This window comes from Halichoerus grypus, chromosome 5 (genome assembly GCF_964656455.1).
Source record: "Halichoerus grypus chromosome 5, mHalGry1.hap1.1, whole genome shotgun sequence".
NCBI lineage: Eukaryota > Metazoa > Chordata > Mammalia > Carnivora > Phocidae > Halichoerus > Halichoerus grypus.
In genome coordinates, this window is record NC_135716.1 from 154,617,722 (window position 1) to 154,637,476 (window position 19,755).

The window sequence follows — 19,755 nt, forward strand, 5'->3', positions numbered from 1 at the left end:
CTGTAATTAGAGACACAGAAGGACACTATATCATTCTTAAAGGGTCTATCCAACAAGAAGATCTAACAATTGTAAATATCTATGCCCCCAACATGGGAGCAGCCATCTACATAAGCCAACTGTTAACCAAAATAAAGAGTCATATTGATAACAATACATTAATTGTAGGAGAGCTCAATACTCCACTCTCAGCAATGGACAGATCATCTAAGCAGAAAATCAACAAGGAGAGAAGAGCTTTGAATGATACACTGGACCAGATGGACCTCATAGATATTTACAGAACATTCCACCCTAAAACAACAGAATACTCATTCTTCTCGAGCGCACATGGAACTTTCTCCAGAATAGACCACATACTGGGTCACAAATTAGGTCTCAACCGATACCAAAAGATTGAGATTATTCCCTGCATATTCTCAGACCACAATGCTCTAAAACTGGAACTCAATCACAAGAAAAAATTTGGCAGAAATTCAAACACTTGGAAGCTAAAGACCACTCTGCTCAAGAATGTTTGGGTCAACCAGGAAATCAAAGAAGAACTTAAACAATTCATGGAAATCAATGAGAATGAAAACACAGCGGTCCAAAACCTATGGGATACTGCAAAGGCGGTCCTAAGGGGGAAATACATAGCCATCCAAGCCTCACTCAAAAAAATAGAAAAATCCCGAATTCACCAACTAACTCTACACCTTAAAGAACTAGAGAAAAAGCAACAAAGGATGCCTAAGCGACGCATTAGAAGAGAAATAATTAAAATTAGAGCAGAAATCAATGAATTAGAAACCAGAAACACAGTAGATCAGATCAATGAAACTAGAAGTTGGTTCTTCGAAAGAATTAATAAGATCGATAAACCACTGGCCAGACTTATCCAAAAGAAAAGAGAAAGGACCCAAATTAATAAAATTATGAATGAAAGGGGAGAGATCACGACTAACACCAAGGAAATAGAAACAATTATTAGAAATTATTATCAACAACTATATGCCAATAAACTGAGCAATCTGGATGAAATGGAGGCCTTCCTGGAAACCTATAAGCTGCCAAGACTGAAACAGGAAGAAATTGGCAACCTGCATAGGCCAATAACCACTAACGAGATTGAAGCAGTGATCAAAAACCTCCCAAAAAACAAGAGTCCAGGGCCTGATGGATTCCCTGGGGAATTCTACCAAACATTCAAAGAAGAAATAGTACCTATTCTACTGAAGCTGTTTCAAAAAATAGAAACAGAAGGAAAGCTTCCAGACTCATTCTATGAGGCCAGCATTACCTTAATCCCCAAACCAGGCAAAGACCCATCAAAAAGGAGAATTTCAGACCGATATCCCTGATGAATATGGATTCCAAAATCCTCAACAAAATCCTAGCTAATAGGATCCAACAATACATTAAAAGGCTCATCCACCACGACCAAGTGGGATTTATCCCCGGGATGCAAGGGTGGTTCAACATTTGCAAATCAATCAATGTGATAGAACACATTAATAAGAGGAGGGAGAAGAACCATATGGTCCTCTCAATTGATGCAGAAAAAGCATTTGACAAAATACAACATCCTTTCCTGATTAAAACTCTTCAGAGTATAGGGATAGAGGGAACATTCCTCAAGCTCATAAAATCCATCTATGAAAAACCCACAGCGAATATCATCCTCAATGGGGAAAAGCTGAGAGCCTTTCCCTTAAGATCAGGAACACGTCAAGGATGCCCACTCTCGCCACTATTGTTCAACATAGTAGTAGAAGTCCTAGCAACAGCAATCAGACAACAAAAAGAAATAAAAGGTATTCAAATTGGCAAAGAAGAAGTCAAACTCTCTTTTCGCAGATGACATGATACTTTATGTGGAAAACCCAAAAGACTCCACTCCCAAATTACTAGAACTCATACAGCAATTCAGTAATGTGGCAGGATACAAAATCAATGCACAGAAATCAGTTGCTTTCTTATACACTAACAACGCAACTGTAGAAAGAGAAATTAGAGAAATGATTCCATTTACAATAGCACCAAAAACCATAAGATACCTCGGAATAAACCTAACCAAAGAGGTAAAGGATCTATACTCTAGGAACTACAGAACACTCATGAAAGAAATTGAAGAAGACACAAAAAGATTGAAAGATATTCCATGCTCATGGATCGGAAGAATAAACATTGTTAAAATGTCTATGCTACCCAGAGCAATCTATACCTTCAATGCCATCCCGATCAAAATTCCAATAACATTTTTCAAAGTGCTGGAACAAACAATCCTAAAATTTGTATGGAATCAGAAAAGACCCCGAATCGCCAAGGAAATGTTGAAAAAGAAAAACAAAGCTGGGGGCATCATGTTGCCCGATTTCAAGCTATATTACAAAGCTGTGATCACCAAGACAGCATGGTACTGGCACAAAAACAGACATATAGACCAATGGAACAGAATAGAGAACCCAGATATGGACCCTCAACTCTGTGGTCAAATAATTTTTGACAAAGCAGGAAAAAACATGCAATGGAAAAAAGACAGTCTCTTCAATAAATGGTGCTGGGAAAATTGGACAGCCACATGCAGAAGAATGAAATTCGACCATTCTCTAACACCATTCACAAAGATAAACTCAAAGTGGATGAAAGACCTCAATGTGAGACAGGAATCCATCAAAATCCTAGAGGGGAACATAGGCAGTAACCTCTTTGACATCGCCCACAGCAAATTCTTTCAAAACACAACTCCAAGAGCTAGTGAAACAAAAGCAAAAATGAACTTTTGGGACTTCATCAAGATAAAAAGCTTCTGCACAGCAAAGGAAACAGTCAACAAAACAAAGAGGCAACCCACAGAATGGGAGAAGATATTTGCAAATGACACTATAGATAAAGGGCTGGTATCCAAGATCTATAAAGGACTTCTCAAACTCAACACCCAAAAAACAAATAATTAAGTCAAAAAGTGGGCAGAAGATATGAAAAGACACTTCTCTGAAGAAGACATACAAATGGCTAACAGACATGAAAAAATGTTCATCATCATTAGCCATCAGGGAAATCCAAATCAAAACCACATTGAGATACCACCTTACACCAGTTACAATGGCAAAAATGGACAGGGAAAGAAACAACAAATGTTGGAGAGGTTGTGGAGAAAGGGGAACCCTCTTACACTGTTGGTGGGAATGTAAGTTGGTACAGCCACTTTGGAAAACAGTGTGGAGGTTCCTCAAAAATTTAAAAATAGAGCTACCCTATGACCCAGCAATTGCACTACTGGGTGTTTACCCCAAAGACACAGATGTAGTGAAAAGAAGGGCCATATGCACCCCAATGTTCATAGCAGCAATGTCCGCAATAGCCAAACTGTGGAAAGAGCCGAGATGCCCTTCAACTGATGAATGGATAAAGAAGATGTGGTCCGGTGGCGCCTGGGTGGCTCAGTCGTTAAGCGTCTGCCTTCGGCTCAGGTCATGATCCCAGAGTCCTGGGATCGAGCCCCGCATCGGGCTCCCTGCTCTGCGGGAAGCCTGCTTTCTCCCTCTCCCACTCCCCCCGCTTGTGTTCTCTCTCTCGCTGTGTATCTCTCTCTGTCAAATAAATAAACAAAATCTTTAAAAAAAAAAAAAAAAAAAAAAAAGAAGATGTGGTCCATATATACAATGGAATATTACTCAGCCATCAGAAAGGATGAATACCCAACTTTTACATCAACATGGATGGGACTGGAGGAGATTATGCTAAGTGAAATAAGTCAAGCAGAGAAAGTCAATTATCATATGGTTTCACTTATTTGTGAAACATAAGGAATAGCATGGAGGACATTAGGAGAAGGAAGGGAAAAATGAGGGGGGGGGAATTGGAGGGAGAGATGAACCATGAGAGACTATGGACTCTGAGAGACAAACAGGGTGTTAGAGGGGAGGGGGGAGGGGGGATTGGTTAGCCCGGTGATGGGTATTAAGGAGGGCACGTACTGCATGGAGCACTGGGTGTTATACGAAAACAATGGATCGTGGATCACCACATCAAAAACCAATGATGTATTGTATGGTGACTAACATAACATAATAAAATTTAAAAAAAAGAAAAGAAAATCATTTGCTTATCTTACAGTCCACTGGTATAAGGTAAGGACAGCACAGCAATCAAAAGATAAAAAAACAAGGGGCGCCTGGGTGGCTCAGTTGGTTGGGCAGCTGCCTTTGGCTCAGGTCATGATCCCAGGGTCCTGGGATGGAGCCCCACATCGGGCTCCCTGCTCAGTGGGGAGCCTGCTTCTCCCTCTCCCTCTGCTGCCCCCCCGCTTGTGCTCTCTCACTGTCAGATGGGTGGATAAAATTAAAAAAAAAAAAAAAGATACAAAAACAAAACAAAAACCTTAAAACTAAATTCATCACACTTTATAGAAGTAGCCTAAGATCCCTGGATCACAGAACTAGAAGTTATATAATTACTGTTAGTTTCCATTTGAATGTGTATAAGCTGAGTTAAAGTCTTGAGGCTTCGCTCCTTGACTGGAATTACCCTGACTGGCCCTCACCTGTGTGTCTTCTTTGGCATCTCCTCTTCCGGGGAACCTGGGAATCCAAGGGCCATGAACTTTTCCTCTTGTTCCAACCAAAGAGTAGCATTAGGTTTGAGGTTCTGAAGGCCTGTTAATGTGACGTTCAAAGGCGGTAAGAAGTTAGACAAGATTATCTGAAAAATCAACCCTCTCTCTCACTCTCTCACTTTCTTCCTCTCTGTCTCTCCCCCCGCACCTCCACAACCCCACCTCACTACTCAGTGCTTCTCAAAGTTTTCCACTGAAATGCCTGTAAAATGTCCATGTCCGTGTACTCCTGCAAAGAGATGGAGTCTGGAGAAAAAGATGAAGGCACCCCGCTATAAACAACAAAACACTCATAAAAATCTTTATTTTATCTCAGGATTTTGTGCAGTTTGAAATCTACCTTAATAAATCTGTTTTTCTTAACTAAATATTTTCTGCCCAGGAAGGTGCATCATGGCACATGGCTGCGTATCTTTGAAGTTTCAAATGCACCAAATTTGAGAAGTATGTTCCTGTAACATCTATAAAGAACTTAGCTGCAGTTCCGTTAGCACAGTAACCTGTAATCTGTTGAACAGTGGGTGTTCAATAAATGTTTGTTGGGTGAATGGAGAGATGGATGGATATCATTTGGAGAAGTATCCTTTAGATCTGTGAGAAAAAAACAAAACAAAACAAAACAAGTTGTTCTTGACCCAACCTAAGGAAGCCCCAGGGTCTCAACAGGATTAAATAGAAAAGCAAAATAAAACAAAGCAAAAACGAATAAACCAAACTGGAACTCATTTAAACCATGTTTTGGGGGGCACCTGGCTGGCTCAATCAGTAGAGCATGCAACTCTTGATCTTGGGGTCGTGAGTTCAAACCCCACATTGGGTGTAAAGATCACTTAAAGATAAAATCTTTCAAATAAATAAAAATTTTAAAATAAAAATAATAAAACCATGTTTTTGGAGCAATCCCAAATGCTTGCCTACCCAGATACAAGCAAAGTATATTCATTAGTACCTCTCAAGAATGCTCAAGTCAAGGGGAGCCTGTGTGGCTCAGTGGATTAAGCATCTGCCTTCAGCTCAGGTAATGATCCCAGGGTCCTGGGATCAAGCTCAGCAGGGAGCCTGCTTTTCTTTTTCCCTCTGCCCTCCACCCCCTGCCACCTCTCATGCTCTCCCTCTCGCTCGCTCTCTCTCTCAAATAAATAAATAATAAAATCTTAAAAAAAACAAAGCCAAATTGAATCAAACTAATTAAACTAAAAGAAAAGGTAATGTGAGGAAAAGAGTCTTAAAACAAACTTTCAAACTAAATTAATTTCCACCCTAAAATTGTCCCAATTAAAGAGAGGCAACGAGGCTACCCAAAGCAAGCCCTTCAAAGAAGTCACTTAAAGAAACTCCCAGACCTCTGAGTGAGATCTCTGCACTGGCCTTCCCAGCACCAAAAGATTTTATTTAGAAGCACATTTGGTGTGTCTTTGCATTTATTCTTTTTTTTTTTTAAAGATTTTATTTATTTATTTAATTGACAGAGAGAGAGAGAGAGACAGCGAGAGAGGGAACACAAGCAGGGGGAGTGGGAGAGGGAGAAGCAGGCTTCCGGCCGAGCAGGGAGCCCGATGCAGGCTCGATCCCAGGACCCTGGGATCATGACCTGAGCTGAAGGCAGTCGCTTAACCAACTGAGCCACCCAGGCGCCCCCTTTGCATTTATTCTTACACAGTTTAGCTGATGGATGTCTCAGGCAGGAAGGATCATTAGCCAATTCATCAATCAAGGTACTGTTTATAATTCTCTTATAAAAGGAAACCATTTGCCAATTTAAATAAGTGGCTGCAGCCAATTTTTAAAAGACCTCAGTCTAATTTAAGCAATATTCTAGCATTAGCCTATTCTTGCTATGAAAAGCAAGTATGATATAAATCATCTGCTCCTGGGCACAAATGACTTTAATAATGGCAGGGCAGCTCAAGAAAAATGATGGGTATTGATAACAGATGAGTGAAAAATAATTTGCCTATTAGATGATGGTTTTCTCTCTGCCTTTCTAGTAAGGCCTGCAGAGGAAAGGCGAATTACAAGTACTGTAAGATACCAAAACTCTCCTGGCAGACACAGGGTCACACTGTGTCTCTCATATCACTTTCCACGGCTCCAAAGGACCGATAAGCCCAGTCTCATGGAATTCTACTTATAAGAACTCTTACAGTTCCTGAGCGCCTGGGTGGCTCAGTCGGTTAAGCGTCTGCCTTCCCCTCAGGTCGGTCCTGGAATCCAGCTCCTCATGGGGCTCCCTGCTTCTCCCTCTGCTTCTCCCTCTGCCTCTCCCCCTGGCTTGTGCTCTCTCTTGCTCACTCTCTCTCTCTCTCTCTCTCAAATAAATAAATAAATAAATAAAATCTTAAAAAAAAAAAAAAAAACTCTTACAGTTCCTAATTAGAGAGGGAAATGAATTCTTACCAAGAGGCTATGTTCCCATAATTCTCAGGCACCATATCCCTACAAAGCTACCTCTAAGCAGGACGCATATTCTTCCATTCTTCCTAGAAAAGCGAAACACTCGTATCATTAAATACCAGTGATTTGTACAATGACTCAAAGGCCCAGTTGTCACCTCAGGACAGCAAAAGAAAGTCAAGTAATAACATCCTCAAAATAATAATCATAACAATATCATCTTACATTTATACAGAGTTTATTGCTTTAGAAAATATAGTCACCTACACCATCTCCCCAACTCCTTACCAAAAATATTCTTGGCACCCTCCGCACGCAGCTCCGCGATGCCCCCGCTGCACCCCGGGCGCGGGACCCCAAAAGCCAGCCACCTGCCGGCCTCACTCACTCCTCCTCCGGGATTGGCCAGCGAGCTCCCGCCCCGAGGAGCCGCTCGGCAAACTGGGAGTTGTAGTTCTTACCGCGGTGCCTGATGAGAGACTGCAGCCTTGCGAACTCCCCGAGGCCACGGCGCAGGAGATCGGAGCCTCCGAGGTGAAGCCAGGATGCTGAGAGGTGGACCTGCCAGCATCCTCCCCGGAATTTACGGGCGTCCCACCGTCAAGGCCCGCGGGCACCAGAGCCGGACCATTGGAACACGGTCTCCCCAAGGCCCAAGCAGGCGACCCCTCGCAGCAACTGGACTTAACATCCTGCCCGGCCCCAATCACTGGCATTCCAGTAACTTTATTATAATCACCTCGTGTTTCTATTGCGTTTTACGGAACACTAAGACCCTTCACATGCTCCTTTCTCAGCTAGAGTTCCGCGAAAGTTTTAAGCCTTTCAGAAAATGATTTCAGTGTCTCTTTTCACAATTCCCTCAAGGATGACACGTAGCGAATATGGTTCTAGATGCCTAGTAAAGACGTTAAATCCTTGCAGACACTAAGATGCCTTATAGCATTAGGGCACAAATCTCTAGTGGAGATTTTCCCAGCTGTACTTTAAGGCTCTTATCATCCCCATTTTGACCAAGGGTAACTGAAGGATGGAGAAGCAAAGGGGTGCTAGGATGGTTAGCATCAAAGCTAAAGCCAAAGGGAGAGCATGCAGCTGTTTCATTCTTTTGCACCCTTAGACCCCTCTTAAACTCCTTTATCTACCACAGAAGTCTGGTCTGAATGGAGACCAAATTCCTTTTTGTCTTACTGCTAGTATTACTAAATCTCTCACTTGTTAGAGCATTTTCTCATGCAAGGAGTTTTCACTGACGACCATTATTTTTTATTGGCTGAGGAAATAAGCCCAGATGGGTTTGCTGACTTGCCTAAAGTCACCCAGCCAGCCAATGATAAAACACAGAGGAGAAGCCCCTCTTGAGTCCAGGGCAAGCACAGTGCACTTTCCAGGGCATTGGTCACCTCTCTGAATTGGAGTCCTGCCCTCGCTAAACTCCCAAGTAGTAGAGAGAGGCTACATCAGGCTTCACTAGGTCCTTCAATTTGGAGCGTGGCAGAACCAGAAGAGAGCATCAATAATAAAGTAGAGGTTTAATAATTTAAAAGTGCAATCCTCCCAGGAGCTCAGTTCTAGTAAAGCAATACAACAAACATCTGTTTCGTAAATGAACAGCAATTTTAGATGATGATTCAGGACTGGAAAGTAGCAATTGAACCTCTGCCAATGGATCACTCTGGGAAGAGAGTCAAAGAAGAGTATCTGAAAGGCTGTGTTTGCATGTTTAGTGGAAAACCAGTTTGGCTTTAGAAATAAATGGCAACACAGCAAGGATGTCCTCAGTGGATTCATTTATTAAAGGAAAGAATGAAAAAACCAAAATCTAACATTTATTGATCACCTACTATGTGCCAGATTTGCTAGGTGTTTAAAAGATGAGCAAGATATAGTTCCTGCCTTCCAAGGGCTCACGGACCAGTAGGATTGACCAACAAGTAATTCATCAGTTATATCCCAGGGTGCATTAGGTTGGACCTTATGAAATGGCTGATCTTTGACTGTTTTCAAATACAAAATAGCAATTTTATGTGGATCAACTTAATAGATGCCAACCATTATATGTTCCACATTCTATTTATTAATATGCCTTTTTCCATCCCATGAGGTAAGTTTTGTGTCTCTGATGTTTGGATTTTTTTTTCATTGCTAATTAATGGAATTTCAACACTTAAGCCTTCAAACTGTGGGTCTTTCTAACTGCTGGTGAAAGAACTCTTAGCTAGGTAAGAAGAGAAAATGTTCCTTTCTTCTTCACAGCTGCAGATAAGCAGATACTATTCTGCATCATACAATTGTTACTGCAAATATTATTTCTACCAAGATAGCCCTTCGTTTTTTTAATATTTATTTATTTAAGTAATTTGTATACCCAACGTGGGGCTTGAACTCACAACCCCGTGATCAAGAGTCACATTCTCCTCCAACTGAGCCAGTCAGGTGTCCCTCTAACAAGACAGCCCTTTAAAACACTGGGGCTGGAACTCTGGAAAAAAGTATGGAGGTTCCTCAAAAAGTTGAAAATAGAGCTACCCTATGACCCAGCAATTGCACTAATGGGTATTTACCCCAAAGATACAAATGTAGTGATCTGAAGGGGTACGTGCACCCCAATGTTTATAGTAGCAATGTCCACAATAGCCAAACTATGGAAAGAGCCAAGATGTCCATCAACAGATGAATGGATAAAGAAGATGTGGTATATATACACAATGGAATATTATGCAGCCATCAAAAAACCAAAATCTTGCCATTTGCCACGACGTGGATGGAACTAGAGGGTATTATGCTAAGCGAAATAAGTCAATCAGAGAAAGACAAGTATCATATGATCTCACTGATATGAGGAATTCTTAATCTCAGGAAAGAAACTGAGGGTTGCTGGAGTGGTGGGGGGGTGGGAGGGATGGGGTGGCTGGGTGATGGACATTGGGGAGGGTATGTACTATGGTGAGTGCTGTGAATTGTGTAAGACTGATGAATCACAGACCTGTACCTCTGAAACAAATAATACATTATATGTTAAAAAAAAAAAAAAAAAAAGAAGATACTAGGAAGGGAAAAATGAAGGGGGGGAATTAGAGGGGAGACAAACCATGAGAGACTATGGACTCTGAGAAACAAACTGAGGGTTTTAGAGGGAAAGGGGTGGGGGAATGGGTTAGCCCAGTGATGGGTATTAAGGAGGGCACGTATTGAATGGAGTACTGGGTGTTATACGCAAACAATGAATCATGGAACACTACATCAAAAACTAATGATGTAATGTATGGTAACTAACATAACATAATAAAATAAAATTAAAAAAAATAAAAATAAATAAATAATTAAAACACTGGGGCTGGGGCATCTGGGTGGCTCAGTTGGTTAAGCGTCTGCCTTCAGCTCAGGTCATGATCCCGGGGTACTGGGATTGAGCCCTGAGTTGGGATCCCTGCTCAGCAGAGAGCCTGCTTCTCCCTCTCCCTCTGTGCCCGCGCCCCTGCTTGTGCTCTGTGGCTTGCTCTCTCTCTGTCACATAAATAAATAAAACCTTAAAAAAAATCGAGAATGCTTGCATATTCACATTTCCCTGGGGCTATACTGATTCTTCTGTTCTGCATTACAATCAAATCCAAAGGGTCCTGGATTGGGGTGCCTGGGTGGCTCAGTTGGTTAAGCTCAGCAGGGTGTCTTCTTCTCCCTCTGCCTCTCCCCCCGCTTGTGCTCTGTCTCTCTCTCAAATAAATAAATAAAAATCTTTGAAAACAAAAGACAAAAAGACAAAGGGTCCCAGACTGATTGACCATCCCATAGAGCATCACTTTGATGATATCATCTTAGTAGTACCTAATGAGCAAAAACTGACAAGAACTCTGAATGCGTTGGTAAGACACATGTATTTCAGAGAGGAGTGGATAAACCCTACAAAGTTCAATACCTTTTAATGAAAATATCTCTGAGAAAGTTAGAAATGGAAGGGACTTTTCTTAATTTGATGAAATATATAAATAAAAACCTATAGCAAATATTGTACTTAGCATAGGATATTAGATGCATTCCCAGTAAGATCAAGAATAAGGAAAGGATGCCGGCTATCCCAGTTACTGTTTAACCCAGTACTGGAGGTTCCCATCAATACAGTGAGAAAACTAAGTGTAGAAGTGTGAAGAGAAAAACTGTACTGTGGCTATCTGCAAGTGATACGAGCAAACACAGAAAATCCAAAATAATCAAGAGACTAAAACCAATATAAGTGTTCAGCAAGGTTTCCAGGTACAAGATTGACTCACTAAAATACATCTGGGGTATTTCTTCCAAAAGTGCCAAAGCTTAGTCTAATCATAGGGAAACATCAGACAAATCAAGGGGCATTCTCGAAAATAATTAAGGGGCATTCTTGGAAATAACTGGCCTGTTGTGGGAGGCAGATGATGTCCAACCCTAAGCCCCAGGACCTGTGGCTATGTTAGGATACATGGCAAAGGGAATTAAGGTTGCTTATCAGCTGACTTTGAGGTAGGGAGATTATCCTGGATTATCCAGGGGGGCTGAATGTATTCACAAGGATCCTTGTAAGTGGAAGAAGGCAGGAAGTGAGAACCAGATAGATGGTTCTGACAACATAAGAAGGTCTCAGTCAACACTGCTGGCTCTGAAAATGGAGGAATGAAGCCTTGGGTCAATGTATGCAGGCAACTTCTAGAAGCTAGAAAAGGCAAGGAAATTATCCTCTAGAGCCTCCAGACAGAATATAGTCCTGCTAACACCCTCATTTTTGTCCCATGAGGCCCACTTTGGACTTCTCACCTCCAGCTATAATAAATTTGTGTTGTTCTAAGCCACTCAGTTTGTGATAATTTGTTACAGCAGCAGATGTAACAGGTATTATATAGAAAGTATCTTCTCTGACCATGACAGGATGATGGACCTTCAAAAATGTCAATGTCATGAAAAAAAGACTGAGGAACTCTTCCTGTTAAAGGAAACTAAAGAGACAACTGGAACCAATGCCTAATCAAAGATTTTCTTTTGCTTTAAAGAACTCCACTGGAATGATTGGCAAAATCTGAATAAGGCCTATAAATTAGAAAATAGTATTATGTCAGTGTTAATTTACTGGTTTTGAACATTATAACAAGGTTATTAAGAGAATGCTCTTGTCTGGGGGATATATACATGGAAATATTTAAGAGTAAGGGGGCATTGTGTCTACAACTTACTCCTGAAAATTCAGAAAAATTATACATGTACATAGAGAAATGCCAAAGTGTTAACAATCGGTTCTTTGTATTATTGCTGCAACCCTGTTCCAACTTTTCTGAAATTGTAAGTCCAAAACTGAATCAAAACTAAAAGTTAAGAGAAAAATTTTTTAGTTCCGGTTGTAGCAAAAAACAAAACAAAATCGAAAAGAAAACCAGTCATATTTGCACGCACCTTGATTTTAGGTATCTTTCTAAGGCCTGGAGGCACGCCTCTTTTGGTAGAATTCCCAAGTTCGATTACATACATAAACATTTTATACTAAATATTGACACTGATAATCTAAGATCAGTTAGCTTGTCGGGATTAAATTGTTCATACAAACATTTCCAGATATCAGTGTTACGCTGCATTTTTTTCTCTCTCCCTTTTATAATCTTTTTTGTTTCTGTAGAATCAGGGGCAAAGTCCCCACTTTCACTTCTGATTTTAGTACTTTGAGTTTCTCTCCTTTCTTCTTAGTCCATCCAGTGAAAGGTTTGTCAGTTTTGTTGATCTTTTCAAAGAACCAACTTTTGGTTTCATTTCTTTTCCTCTGTCATTTTTCTGTTCTCTTTTTATCTCCACTCTAATCTTCATTATTCCTTGTGATAGCTATACAGGTTTAGTTTATTATTTTTTCTAGTCCCTTAAGTTGTAAAATTAAGATCTTCCTTGTTTGTTTGTTTTTTAAGATTTTTGTTTATTTATTTGAGAGAGAGAGAGAGCACAAGCAAGGGGGGAGGGCACAGAGGCATAGGGAGAAGCAGACTCCCCGCTGAGCAGGGAGCCCGATGCAGGGCTCGATCCCAGGACCCTGGGATCATGGCCTGAGCCGAAGGCAGACGCTTAGCCGACTGAGCCACCCAGGCGCCCTGAGATCTTTCTTGTTTTTAAAAGTAAGCATCTTTATGTTATAAAGTACTCCCTTAGCCCTGCTTTTGCTGCATCCCATAAGTTTTGTCATGTTATGTTTTCATTTGTCTCTATTTTCTAATTTCCCCTGTGATTTCTTTTGATCCATCGGTTCCTTAATTAAGTGTGTGTTGTTTAATTTCCACAAAGTTGTGAACTTCCCAAAGTTTTACTTTGGTTATCAATTTCTAACATCATCCTGTCATGGTCAGAGAAGATACTTTCTATAATATCTATCTTTTAAAATCCACTGAGACACGGGGCGCCTGGGTGGCTCAGTCGGTTAAGCGACTGCCTTCGGCTCAGGTCATGATCCTGGAGTCCCTGGATCGAGTCCCGCATCGGGCTCCCTGCTCGGCAGGGAGCCTGCTTCTCCCTCTGACCCTCCCCCCTCTCATGTGCTGTCTCTCTCATTCTCTCTCTCTCAAATAAATAAATAAAATCTTTAAAAAATAAAAAAATAAAAAAAAAAAAATAAAATCCACTGAGACTCAATCTGTGGCCCAACGGTCTGCCCTGGAAAATACTCCCATGTGTGCTTGAGAAGAATCTGTATACTCTTGTTGGGTAGAGTGTTGTATCTATGCTTATTTCATCCAGTTGAGTTATTATGAAGTCCTCTGTTGCTTTATCTTCTGTCTGGTTGTTCTATATTTGACTTTTATACAAAGACATTTGCCGCCTTTTTTTTTTTTAAGTTTATTTATTTATTTATTTTAGTAATCTCTACACCCTATGTGGGGTTCAAACTTATGTCCCCAAGATCAAGAGTCTCATGCTTTTCCAACTGAGCCAGCCAGGCGCCCTCCAAAGACAATCACTTTTTTTTTTTTTGCAGGACTTGCCATCTCACATTCATCCTCATATCTGGTTACATACATTTTATACCCATTCTTATCTAATCGTAAGCAGAATCACAAAGTAGCAAGATGATTTCTAAGAATACAGTCTATTAGGTTTTGCCTAATCATGTGTCTTTTCTACTCCAAGAATCCTTTGCAAGTAATATTATAGATTCCCAGGCATGTCATATCATCCATTTAATTTTAATTAATATGTTGTCAGATTCGTTGCTCACCCCTATCTTCTGCACTATCCAGCTTCTCTGCTCCTGAGAATCTCTATTCTAATTCAATTTTCAATTTGGTAAGATATTTTTCTCAGGTGGAGTCCATGTGTGGTAGTATCTCTGAATCTTCGTATGTTTTTCTTTTGAGCCGTCAGATGAATTGTGTCCTTTCTAGATTTAGGATTATTGAACTACACAACCTGTTTCCTTCTGTCGATATTGCTCAACTATCTTTTATCCTTTGTTGTTGTCAATGAAATAGCCAATATTAGTCAGATTCTTTTTTTCCCTCCACAGGTAACCTATTCCATTTATAAGAGAAGTTTATAAGATTTTTGTCTTTATTCTTGAAGTTTAGACATTTCCATGGAAGTGTGACTTTTTTGCCTTTAAAAAAAAAAACCATACCTGGGATTATTTTGAGCTCTTTCAATCTGAACGCTCACCTTTCTTTTGCTCTGGGAGGTTTTCATATATAATCCCTCTTTTTTTCCTTTTAATTCTATATACTCATGTGTGTTTGTCACATGTAGGCCAAGGAACTGGAATGAGTGTGGGTTTTTCAATGGCAAATTTAGCCCACATTCAACTAGACAAAGCTGCATTTTTCTATTCGTGCTTTAATTATTACTTCTCCATCTACTTTCTTTTTTTACCCTCTGTAATTCCTATTATTAGCGTGCTCAGCCTCCTAGATCTATCATTTGAGACAGCTACTTTTTTCTCCCACTCAAGATTTCTATTTCTTTTGTATTTTTACTCTGGATTAAAAGAATTTTTTTCAACAATCAGAATGGTAATTCACTTCTCAGCTCCAACCATACTTTTTAACCAATCTACCAAGTCTCTAAATTCAGAAATCATGTCCTGCAGTTTTGGAAAGTATTGCTTTGAGGTTTAGTTGCATCACCTTTGGAGGTCTTGTTGGTCTTTTGTTGTGGTTCTCTTTTTCATTGCCACTTAGCCTCGAGAACACCCATCTGTTGTAACTGTCCAGCTTTGTCCCTCTCCTCTAAGATACTCTCCTCTTAAATGGACTGCAATTTGTGTGTGAGCTGGGGACTCCTATGCAGTAGCAATCCAGCAGAAGGTGAAAATCATGCAGGTTTTTGTTCTGGAGGGCCAGTGGCAAATGCGCTGGTAAATAATGACCACTCCTTTGCTTTCTGGCCTTTCAGGTATAAGTTGAGGCTGGTATTCATCTTTCAGCTAAACTTACAGTCATTACCCACTCTCCAAGACTGCCAGCAAGGTCAGTCCCTCCAATTACAGCACATGGCAACGGGGCTGATGTGTTCTCTCTCTCTTTGAAGGTAAGCTGGAGTCAAGAAACCTTGGGTCTCCACACCGGAATTTGAAGAATGAGATGCCTTTTCCTCTGCCATTCATCATTTTTCCCCCCCTTTTCCACAAAGAACTCTTATACCTTATTGCCACTCCCCAGAGGACTCAAAAAACCTGTGGCCTTAAACACATACCCCAGGGTCCACTCTGTGCTCACTTTGGTTGTTGGGAAGCTCCAGAGTGGGGACTAGGATGTAGAGAGATTTGGGAACATGCATTTAAGTGGTAATCTTCCAAACCCTTCCACTTGTGTGTGGGTGTGCAGGGGAGGGGGTGCCCCATTAGACATTAAAACAAGATCTTATTAACCTGATTAACCCAACCTGGCTCAGTCGGTTAAGCATCTGCCTTAGGCTCAGGTCATGATCCCAGGGGCCTGGGATGGAGTTCCGCATGGGGCTCCCTGCTCAGCAAAGAGTCTGCTACTCCCTCTGACCTCCCCACCCCACCGTGCTCATGCTTGCACTCTGTCTCTCTCTCTCTCTCTTTCTGAAATAAAATCTTTAAAAATAATAATAAAAGTCTGGTTTTAAGACCCACATTTCATACCATACCATATGTTAAAATCATGGATTCAAATCAAATGAAAATAATAAAATAACCATTCACCAAAAGAATGTAGGTAGACAGTTATCTAACTTCTAGAATATGATAGACTTTCCAAGCATAAAAGAACAGAACAAATGAAAAGCGCAAGCGCGCGCACTTACACACACACACACACACACACACACACACACCTGGAAGGTACTGTCCCCAGGCTGGTGCTTTAGCTGAGCTTGCACTTAGTTGTCCATTGTTACATCAGGCAGGCTACTTCTAGGATTATATTAACCAGTGACTCATGCAGCGATCAGTTCACTTTCTAATGTCGTTTGCCATAAAATGGGTCCCTTGACTTGAGGCAATATGTGAGATATGCCATGACAATGGACAGGCATTCTGTAAGACTTCAGATAGTGGTGTTATTGAAGGTGATGCAGTCAGAGAATGAAAATCTATCAAATTATCAATCCTAGCAAGAAGAAAATGCTGCCTCCTCCAAGGTGTAAGGCATCCAATGTGGTCAACCTGTCAGTAAGTAGCTGGCAGGTCTCTCTGAAGAACAGTACCGTATCAAGGGCTCTGCATCATTCTCTGATGCTAGACGGTCAAGCTTTAAGTCATCCTTAGTGACAGGGAGCCAGTGTAGTTGAGCCCATGCAGAATTGTCATCCATGCCACTATGGCCATTATCTTTGGACTCACCGGGCAAGTTCTAGGATGGCCAAGGAGAGAGGCTAAGGTTGAGTGTGTGTTTTTTTAAGTGTCCTAAGTGAATGTTCTCTTCTAGACATTAATGTAGGAAACAGATCTGCATGCTTTATGCCCACTCCCATAAGTCCATTAAACATAACTCTTCCCCAAGACTCCCAGTCTTTGTTCCTTCCTGGCCATTGACCAATTGGCTGAACCATTCGTCATGACCCAGGAATCAATGTGTGTAGGTATATTGGGTCATTTCTCCCTCTATAGGAACTCCATGACCAAGTAGAATGCTTTGATCTCTACTCACTGGGGACCTTTCCCTTCACTCCTGTCTTTCAGGACCATCCCTGATAGGGTCTCTCATCAGGAGCAATCCTCTTCTAGCACCAGCAAACCACACTGAACCATCTGTAAACCCAGCCCAAATCTGCTCACTCTCCCTCAGTTGGTCATAGGGACCACTTTGTGATGTTCTAAAGTGAGTTGCAGTAGTAGATGACATGGGAGTCTGACACACTTGTTCTTATAACTTATTCATGGCTCTTGAATGACTACTTTCATCATACAATGCATTGCTGCTGTGCTCACCCAGTCTCATGACTCAGTGAATCTACCATGATCCAATAATACCAGCTCCTGATAGGCAGCTATGATCACACAGTCTCCTGGTATCACGTGGTTGGGCATCTGGTCTCTACCAAGGCTCAGAAGCAGGCCAGGAAATATTTTTCAAATAGTATTTCTCTGCCACAAAAGTCACGGCCCTGTTTTAAAACCTAGAAGTCTGCCCAAGACTTCTATTACTGTCTGTTGGAGCTTCCCAAAGACTCCAGTGTCCTCATTCTCCATAGACACTTTGAGCACCCCCATATTTGCTAGTCCAACAGCTGAAGTGGCAGGGCAGCTGGTACCACAGCCTGGATCACCTGCAGAGCCCTCTTTTCTCAGGGTCCTAGGCAAAACTGGAAGTGTGGTAAGTGCCACCACCAAAATACAACCAAGGGTTGTGCCTCTTTCTACAAAGCTTCTACCCAGGGCCGTCTGCGGCACAGCTTTGCATCTAGTGAACTGTTGGGTGAGATGTGCATTAACGCTCCCTGAACCCCTGAATTCTGAAAGGATGAGTGGGGGTTATTTGGAGCTCCTCCCACCTTCTCTTCTGAGATAAGACAGCTAATTCTACTCTGCCGGGACATGTCACATTTGGAACACCAGAGGGCGACCACTCCCCACAGATAGCAGTGCCTGGGCCAAGACCTGGCTAAACCAAAGGTGCAATGGGCGGGTCTTCCTCTTCAGTCAGGTCTGCACACCCCATGTCCTAACAGTGCAGTACAAAGATCCACGGCTTTGGTAACAGAGAGACCTGTGCTTGAATCTCAATTCTACCAGTTACTTCCTATGACCCTGAACAAGTAACCTCACCTCTCTAAGCCATGGGTTCCCCGTCTGAACAAAACAGGGTACAAAAATAGTACCTACTTCATTGGGTTGCTGGAATGATAGTGAAATAATGTGGGTAAACAGCAAAACATTGTCCAAGTATTAGTTATTCTTAGGCTTGTAATAGTTAATCTAATTTGATTCTCACCAGAGTCCTTACAGCCAGGGTGGGTAAACATAATTCCCATTTTTCAGATGAAGAAACTGAGGCTCAAAAGAGCTTAAGGCCCTGCAGAAGTATGATGGTAACAGCAGTTTAATTTTCTACATCTGTCCCTCAACCATTTCACAGTGATGGCAGCTGGCCTTAGAGACCCATTTATAACTCTTTGAGGTTCTGGGATTCTGAGGCCCAGAAAGGACAAATAGGCTACACAGTGAACCCATGACCAATACAAGACCCAGTGAGCCAGCCCACTGGGCTCCTTATCCAATATTGCAGCCATGGCCCACCACCCCACAGTGGTGAAAAGACACTGCCTTGTTAATCTGTTCTTGATTGCTTGCTGTAGGATCCCATCCGTGAGCCTTGTCTCCCTCAGTACACTGTGAACAGAGAAAAAATTCTCAAGGGATACATATTACTATGGAAAAGCATATTGCTAGATGAGACAGGGATCTGTAAAACTGCGGGTACATGATCCCAGGATGTATCTATGTATATCAGCAGAGAAAAAAGTGGAAGGGATTGAGCCCCGCAGGGGCTCCCTGCTCTCAGTGGGGAGTCTGCTTCTCCCTCTCCCTCTGCCCCCCCCCACCGGGCTGGTACTCTCACTCTCTCTCTCTCAAATAAATAAATAAAATATTTAAAAAGAAATGCTTATCTCTGGGTGGTGGAATTATAGCTGATTTTTAAGTTTTTCCCTTGCACTTGTGTGTGTGTATGTGTGTATCCAACAAGCATGTTTTACTTCTGTGATCAGAAAACAATGTGTGTGTGTGTGTATTTGTGTGTTATGCTATTTCAAGTGCCCATTTAACAAATTACCACATTAAGAGTCAGAGATCCCAGGCTGTCCCCTACATTAGTTTCTTGTTACTTTGCACAAGCACCGGGACCCTGCTAAGCCTGTTTCTCCACCTGAAAAGTAAGGAGGACAACTCCTGTCCCCCCTTCACCCGGAGGCTCAGAACCTTCCAGTCTGGCGGCCACCTGTTGTTCCCTCTTCTCCTCAGCCAAGTTTCCGGGCAGTTGTGGACCCCCACCCCTCCACCGGGCCACCTCTGTCTCCACTCCCCTGACTCCACTAATTAATCTTCTGCCTCCTCGCAGCTTGGGTTTTGCACCCTGTTCTCCAGCCTAGACTCTACAAAGATCACTGGTGGCCTCCTCATTGCCAGAGGCCATGGCCCCATACTTTCTCCCTAGCTCTATCTCTCTCTCCAAATCCCTACCAGTTTCCCCAGCAAGGGGCTCTCATGGTTGTGTCCTCCTCCCTGAAGCACACTCTTCCCTCACCGGCTCTGACCATGGCTGGCTGGGGTTTCCCCAGTCCTCTGGCTGCAGCTTCTCCAAGGCGCT

At 41.9% G+C, this 19,755-nt stretch overlaps 1 long non-coding RNA gene across 5 annotated transcripts in view; it reads right to left on the reverse strand.

Moving 5' to 3' along the window:
- The window catches only part of LOC118523705 (uncharacterized), a 71,216-nt gene extending 63,825 nt beyond the window's left edge, over positions 1 to 7,391 (reverse strand). For all 5 annotated transcript variants that reach the window (XR_013448214.1, XR_013448215.1, XR_013448213.1 and 2 more), the window contains exons 1-3: positions 7,283 to 7,391; positions 6,998 to 7,080; positions 4,529 to 4,640 (exon numbers count right to left, since the gene is read on the reverse strand). This is a non-coding gene — a long non-coding RNA (uncharacterized LOC118523705). The remainder of the gene's footprint in view (positions 1 to 4,528; positions 4,641 to 6,997; positions 7,081 to 7,282) is intronic.
- Between the last annotated feature and the right edge of the window lie 12,364 nt (positions 7,392 to 19,755).